This window comes from Cherax quadricarinatus, unplaced genomic scaffold (assembly GCF_038502225.1).
Source record: "Cherax quadricarinatus isolate ZL_2023a unplaced genomic scaffold, ASM3850222v1 Contig51, whole genome shotgun sequence".
Classification (NCBI taxonomy): domain Eukaryota; kingdom Metazoa; phylum Arthropoda; class Malacostraca; order Decapoda; family Parastacidae; genus Cherax; species Cherax quadricarinatus.
The window spans coordinates 363,896-371,980 of NW_027195077.1; the positions used below are offsets into that span (position 1 = coordinate 363,896).

Genomic DNA, 8,085 nt, shown 5'->3' on the forward strand with positions numbered 1-8,085 from the left:
GGATTCCGGCCACAAAACATACCTCCTTCGGTCACCACCTCCAGGAATCCGACAGGCAGCCTACAGAGATACAACCATCACCTGAAAGACACACGATGCCTTCCCCCGGTAGATCAGATATAGATTGGGATCTCCAGATGATCCAGACTGAAAGGCAAACTGTACTACCACTAACGACCTCAAAGGAATGGAATGGACCATGGTACCCTTCCCCCAACCTAAGTACTAGAATGTAAGAGGGAAGAATCCAAAAGGCTGAAAAGAAGAAAGGGAAAGAGTAGTGATCGGGAAAGTAGGAATGGGAAAGGAGGGATGGGGAGGATGGGACAGGAAAGGGGAGGATTTGGGAGTAATTGGGTTCGGTTGGAGGAAAAAGACTAAAAGCTCCAATTCCTCAGAACAATAGCCTCTTCACTGCTGCAGGAAGCTCCCCTTGAAGAGGACAAACATTAAAATGTTTCTTCTGAGCAACACTTGTAAATATTTTGCGATCACTCTGGTGATAAATTTCAAAGTAACATTTATAATTTATTGGTAAACAACTAGGTGGTTATTGCTTGATGATAAATCAATAATTAGTAGTTTTATCTTGATGATAAACTGCCACTTTATAGTTTGGTTTTGTGGAAAACTTTCATTAAGAAGTTACGAGTATGGTACACTGCCATTTAGTAATTATGGCTTACTAGTTATCTGATTTTTTGTGGATATTACATGGTTATAAACTGCCACTTAGTATATACGGCTCACAGAGATTTATCAGGCGAACAGGAATATGTGCTTAAAACTAAGATGTAAGAATCATTTCCACTTTCTTATAACCTTAGTTTAACCACCAAACTGCGGTCTGATATTGTACTGGCTAATCAAATTAGGGAACGTGTAGGGATTGAACCCATAGCAAGTGAATCCTAAAATTCTCATGCAATGAGTTAACCACTGGACCACATGTCACTATACTTGCTGTGTAGATTAATATCGTCCTGTGTTCTTTGTCAGCCTCACAATGGTACTATAGCATTGCTCATCCTTGCCATGCCACCACCATAGCCATAGACTGGGTAAAGTGAACAAAAAGCCTTGAACAATGTCTTCTAGATGACTGCCTGGTCGTCAGAACCTTTTCTTTGTTAAGAACTGCCCATGTTACCATTGCTGATGCACATATCGCCTATGATGCTGGTTCTAACCCCGTCACGGCAGGTGATGAAACGGAAACAAAGAGAATTCCCTCGCTAGATGGCGTCACACACGGTCCATCTCTGGAGAGAGAGAACTTCCCATACAAACATTAAGACTAGTCATACCAAACACACTTACCTCTTCCTTAATATATATGATAACTTGTAAATGTTTCTTTTACTTTGCTTCAAATCTTCATTACTGACGTTTACGTGCACTATTGTAGTCGCCTGTAAGATGACACACTGGACGGGAGTTATGGAACTCACGGTGACCAAAGCGCATCTAGTTATTATTATGAGTTAAAAGTGATTAACCTATACAAGACGTTGATCACTACTTGATAAAGTGAAGGTGGAAATGAAACTCTCGTCAAAAACGTGAAATATCTCAGAGTTGAAAAACTCTAAAGAATTATTTTTTAGACAGACTGACTGCAGATGATTAAAAAGCGTCGATAAAGTCTGAATTAAGATAGAACGTCAGATCAACACTGGGCTAACTAATGGTGAATGTGATAATCACTGTATGCATCAAGAACGGTTTTAGTATGTCCATTTATATAACTCTCTTTTATGACCACAGGTTTATATATACCAGCCATTACCACTACTTATATTATACGTCTTCCACAGGTTGATATATACCAGCCATTACCACTACTTATATTATACGTCTTCCACAGGTTGATATATACCAGCCATTACCACTACTTATATTATACGTCTTCCACAGGTTGATATATACCAGCCATTACCACTACTTATATTCGGTGTGTTGTCAGTAGTCTGTGGTTGTCTTACTGTCTTCCTGCCAGAGACTGTTGGCTCTGAATTACCACAAACTATACAAGAAAGTGAAGCTTTTGGCAGGTGAGAATGATATTAGATTTCGTATTCTGGCTTTTGAATAATAGATTTTGTGATTAATGAATGAGTATGGATATTCTTTAATCCATGTTAGCGCTGAAAAACAGTGATGAAAGAAATTTTGAAGATTTTTAAAACATCTAAATATATAGAATACTAAAAAAATAATTAATTTATAAATCCTTCAAAACTGTCAGAAACTGACAGTTTTAAAGTATAGCCGATGTTTGAGAATGGAGACATATTGGAGCCTGAGGAAAAATTTAGAATTTGAAGTCATAATTACAGGTGGACATTATTCTTCTAGCAAAGGCAAGTCATGAACAGAGTTCAGCTAGAGATTAATATTAGAGCTGTAGAAGACATCCTCTGTAACAAGATATTTTCTACAACTCTATTACTAACCTTTGGCCCAACTCTTAGACATAACGTACTTCCACTAATAGTTTCCACATATCTGGGATGACATCTTCAACAGCTTCACCTTCTGTCTGTTTCTAGTATGTAAGTCTCCATCTTCATGAAGATGGAGATTATTCCCACTATCTCAAATATACATCCTTAATAATGGATAGAAATAGTTAATGTTGACGTAACATATCATCAGTAAATTTAACCAGGTGTTGCAAATGTCTTTTCTTAATCAACTTGTCAGTATTGGATATCATTAATATAATCATTCATGTCTGACAGTGGACCTAAATTATATCTTGTTACTGAGGATAGCTATTTCTAACCACTGGTTCAAGTCTTGGTCATGACCTACTAACACTAATGGGTCCCACCCACCTGTAATGGTGTTTTTGAATGCTGCATCTCTCCTCTGGTTCCATTAAACATGTTTGTGTTTTAGACATAAGAAGACTATGTGATTTAACATATCAAGGCTGAGGGACTGATATCCTCAACTTCACTTCTCCAGTTCTTCCACTGTTTCCAGTGATTATTACATGATGTCAAATTAAAGGTTTCGTTAATATCTGGGGAAGGATTGTTAAAGCAAATTATGGAGAGAAAGTTAGGCAAAGTATTTGGTGATTTTTTTTACCAGAGCTTGCGGTCTCCCTTTTTGTCTGATGACTTAGAAATTTTCCAAAAATATATTAAGCATATTAAACATCACTCATTCATTTTTTTAAATACTGTTTAATGTCGTCACCCATCAAGTGGATGTCATGATGCCACTGAAACACTCTTATTACTTGAAATACCAGCTTATTACCTTGGATAAACCCTGATTACGTCCAGTTTCCTAGGTGCTGTGTGACCCTGTTGTATCATGTGTGACCCTGTTGTATCATGTGTGACCCTGTTGTATCATGTGTGACCCTGTTGTATCATGTGTGACCCTGTTGTATCATGTGTGACCCTGTTGTATCATGTGTGACCCTGTTGTATCATGTGTGACCATGTTGTATCATGTGTGACCCTGTTGTATCATGTGTGACCCTGTTGTATCATGTGTGACCCTGTTGTATCATGTGTGACCCTGTTGTATCATGTGTGACCCTGTTGTATCATGTGTGACCCTGTTGTATCATGTGTGACCCTGTTGTATCATGTGTGACCCTGTTGTATCATGTGTGACCCTGTTGTATCATGTGTGACCCTGTTGTATCATGTGTGACCCTGTTGTATCATGTGTGACCCTGTTGTATCATGTGTGACCCTGTTGTATCATGTGTGACCCTGTTGTATCATGTGTGACCCTGTTGTATCATGTGTGACCCTGTTGTATCATGTGTGACCCTGTTGTATCATTTGTGACCCTGTTCTATCATGTGTGACCCTGTTGTATCATGAGTGACCCTGTTGTATCATGTGTGACCCTGTTGTATCATGTGTGACCCTGTTGTATCATGTGTGACCCTGTTGTATCATGTGTGACCCTGTTGTATCATGTGTGACCCTGTTGTATCATGTGTGACCCTGTTGTATCATGTGTGACCCTGTTGTATCATGTGTGACCCTGTTGTATCATGTGTGACCCTGTTGTATCATGTGTGACCCTGTTGTATCATGTGTGACCCTGTTGTATTATGTGTGACCCTGTTGTATCATGTGTGACCCTGTTGTATCATGTGTGTCCCTGTTGTATCATGTGTGACCCTGTTTTATCATGTGTGACCCTGTTGTATCATGTGTGTCCCTGTTGTATCATGTGTGTCCCTGTTGTATCATGTGTGACCCTGTTGTATCATGTGTGACCCTGTTGTATCAAGTGTGACCCTGTTGTATCATGTGTGACCCTGTTGTATCAAGTGTGACCCTGTTGTATCAAGTGTGACCCTGTTGTATCATGTGTGACCCTATTGTATCATGTGTGACCCTGTTGTATCATGTGTGACACTGTTGTATCATGTGTGACCCTGTTGTATCAAGTGTGACCCTGTTGTATCATGTGTGACCCTGTTGTATCAAGTGTGACCCTGTTGTATCAAGTCTGACCCTGTTGTATCATGTGTGACCCTGTTGTATCATGTGTGACCCTGTTGTATCATGTGTGACCCTGTTGTATCATGTGTGACCCTGTTGTATCAAGTGTGACCCTGTTGTATCATGTGTGACCCTGTTGTATCAAGTGTGACCCTGTTGTATCAAGTGTGACCCTGTTGTATCATGTGTGACCCTGTTGTATCATGTGTGACCCTGTTGTATCAAGTGTGACCCTGTTGTATCATGTGTGACCCTGTTGTATCATGTGTGACCCTGTTGTATCATGTGTGACCCTGTTGTATCATGTGTGACCCTGTTGTATCATGTGTGACCCTGTTGTATCAAGTGTGACCCTGTTGTATCATGTGTGACCCTGTTGTATCATGTGTGACCCTGTTGTATCATGTGTGACCCTGTTGTATCATGTGTGACCCTGTTGTATCATGTGTGACCCTGTTGTATCATGTGTGACCCTGTTGTATCATGTGTGACCCTGTTGTATCAAGTGTGACCCTGTTGTATCATGTGTGACCCTGTTGTATCATGTGTGACCCTGTTGTATCAAGTGTGACCCTGCTGTATCATGTGTGACCCTGTTGTATCAAGTGTGACCCTGTTGTATCATGTGTGACCCTGTTGTATCATGTGTGACCCTGTTGTATCAAGTGTGACCATGTTGTATCAAGTGTGACCCTGTTGTATCATGTGTGACCCTGTTGTATCATGTGTGACCCTGTTGTATCATGTGTGACCCTGTTGTATCATGTGTGACCCTGTTGTATCAAGTGTGACCCTGTTGTATCATGTGTGACCCTGTTGTATCATGTGTGACCCTGTTGTATCAAGTGTGACCATGTTGTATCATGTGTGACCCTGTTGTATCATGTGTGACCCTGTTGTATCAAGTGTGACCCTGTTGCATCAAGTGTGACCCTGTTGTATCATGTGTGACCCTGTTGTTATAAATGACCATAATTTTTAAAGGGGTGGACCGGTAAGCCAGCGGAAGGCCTCGGTCAGATGACCAAAAGCTCCAAAGGCGGGTCATCATCTGACTAAGACCCGCGTCAGGAAACATTTGACCTGTTTCCTGACGAACCTTACCTAACCTAACCTAACCATCAACAAAATAAGTATAATGTTCTTGACAATAACACGTTTTTATATACTTTTCTTTCAGTGGTCAGTCAATATGGCACTTCACGTGTTTTTCCAGTTGTCAAAAGAAGTCTCCAGGTGAAGAAAATACTGCTGCAGAAGATGTTTAAATACTAGAAATATGAGCCTAGCGAACTAGGCTTGCTTCAAGCAAGCCTACTTCGCTATGGTCATGTTGTTTGTAGGATTGTATGGTCCAGCGGTTTAGAGCATCATGAATTTTGAGTGGCCAGTCAAAATTCACGACGCGGGTTCGATCCCCCGGCTAGCTATAGTGTGCTCAATATCTGGTTCTTGGATGATGGTACCCTAGCTGGCACAACAGAATCTCTCCTAGTGGACATCAGAAAGATTAAAGACGTGGGAGAGAGCCTGGGGCTATCTTCAAACCCCACCCAATGTGAAATAGTTTCTACCAAACGACAGATTATTCAAAATATTAGTGCTGTTTTACCATGAGCACGAGCCATTGATCCTGCCAACAGCACTCTCCTTGGTGCTCCTCTTGGGCACAATGCCAGCGATCTGATCCTAGAAAAGAAAATCTCAGACCTCACGAGGATGGAAGGCAGGATGAAAGACATTGATACACATACACTCACTAGGTGCCTGTTCATCCCAAAACTCACCTACTTCCTTTTATGCTCACCAGGCTTCAGCAATCCGAAACTTAAGGAATATGACTATCTCCTTAAGAGCATACTAGACAGTGTATTGAATCTTTCCCTTGAAGATGGACAGTGCTTGCAAGCCTCACTCCCAGCCCCCCAGGCTTGGGGGCTGGGAGTATGCAAATCTTCCCAGAGTGCCCTACCAGCTTTCCTTTTCTCTTCAATAGTATCGAACGAGTTAATAAAACAAAGTCATCTGGACCACCTTGGTGACTCAGCAGAAATACGGGACCCCAGCTACGCCAGTGCCATTACCGAATGACAGATTCTTACTGCTCCAGCACCAAAACCTAGTGCAACACTGGCCTACAAACACCTGAGAAGGTGCTTGCCGACATGTTTAGGGCTGTAACATGAGGCTGCTAGTCTCTAAACTGCGAGCACACTTCACTCTGGGGACTTCCTCCAAACAGTTCCCATCTCGGCAACGGAAACATGCCTCGACCCTAGGACCCACCGAATTTCATTGGCTCTCTGCCTCGCTGCCTAAATTTACACGGAATATTCGTGTATTTGCGGTGATGTGCAAGCTGACCAATGTGGTCTACATGGTCTTAACTGCTCCAGAACCAAGGGCTGGCACGCATGATACAATGAAGTCAACGACATCATGAAGAGAAGCCTTGCTACAGCTGGATGAACAACTGAGAGAGAGCCAACAATACTCACAACCCAGCAAACAGCCCCATCTATCCTTGGAAGAATGTCACTCTTTTAACATGGGACTATCCTGCGTGTCGACGCTGGCTGACACCTACATCCATCATAGTGTTGGGCGACAGGGAGGAGCTGCTGATCACAGGGAGGAATTCAAGATCAGCAAGTACAGTGACATAAGCCAACAGTATCATTTATCACAGTTGGATCAGAGACCTGAGGATCATGGAAAGAAAACGCCACATGCTTCCTTAAAGAACTGGGTTCCAGACTCATCGACACCATCAGGGACCCGAGGGCGGCCACTTTCATGTTCCAGTGCCTCATCTTGGCCATCCAGAGGGGAAATGCTTGATGCATATTTGGCTCACGTCCGCCTTCAGAAGAGCTGGAGGAGATTCATAATCTTTGATATATTGTACCAATGTATTCATATTTGTTTTATTTTTTGTCAATGTATTCTATCTATAAATAAAGTTCACATAGAATATAGAATACGTACAGGGGTGGTAAGAGAAGAAAATATTTAAACAGCTGCTCGGAGAGCCTTGAGTTTTCCCTATAGTACGTCCATTCTCTTCTCTGAGGATGTGGGCCCCCAGTCCAGTTCTAGAGGTGGTATATATATATATATATATATATATATATATATATATATATATATATATATATATATATATATATATATATATATATATATATATATATATATATATATATATATATATATATATATATATATATATATATGCAAAACAACCACTCTGAAAGAATAGAGAAATTCCAAGCGCTTTCGTGACTATTCACATTATCAAGGAACTATGAAAGTAAAGCATCCAAGGAAGCTATATAAGGGGTCGGCCAGCACCTCACTATCAGATCCCACAACGGTTTAAACACCTGACGTGCGCCGACCCAACTTGGATAGGTCCTTGGCACAACTCACCCCACAAACTATTCTACCCAAGAAATAAGAAATTTTAAAGATTATTTGTCCAGTGTATTATTAAATTCTTCCCAAATTCTATTAATTATAAATGGATCTAATTTATATAAACCAAAGGAAATATTCATATTATTGTCAAAACTGCTTTTTATGAAACAAGATTCAA

General features: G+C 40.9%; 1 pseudogene; it reads left to right on the plus strand.

Annotated features, from left to right (window-relative positions):
- LOC138851168 (organic cation transporter protein-like) overlaps window positions 1-5,755 on the plus strand; it is a 233,101-nt pseudogene extending 227,346 nt beyond the window's left edge.
- Window positions 5,756-8,085: the final 2,330 nt, after the last annotated feature.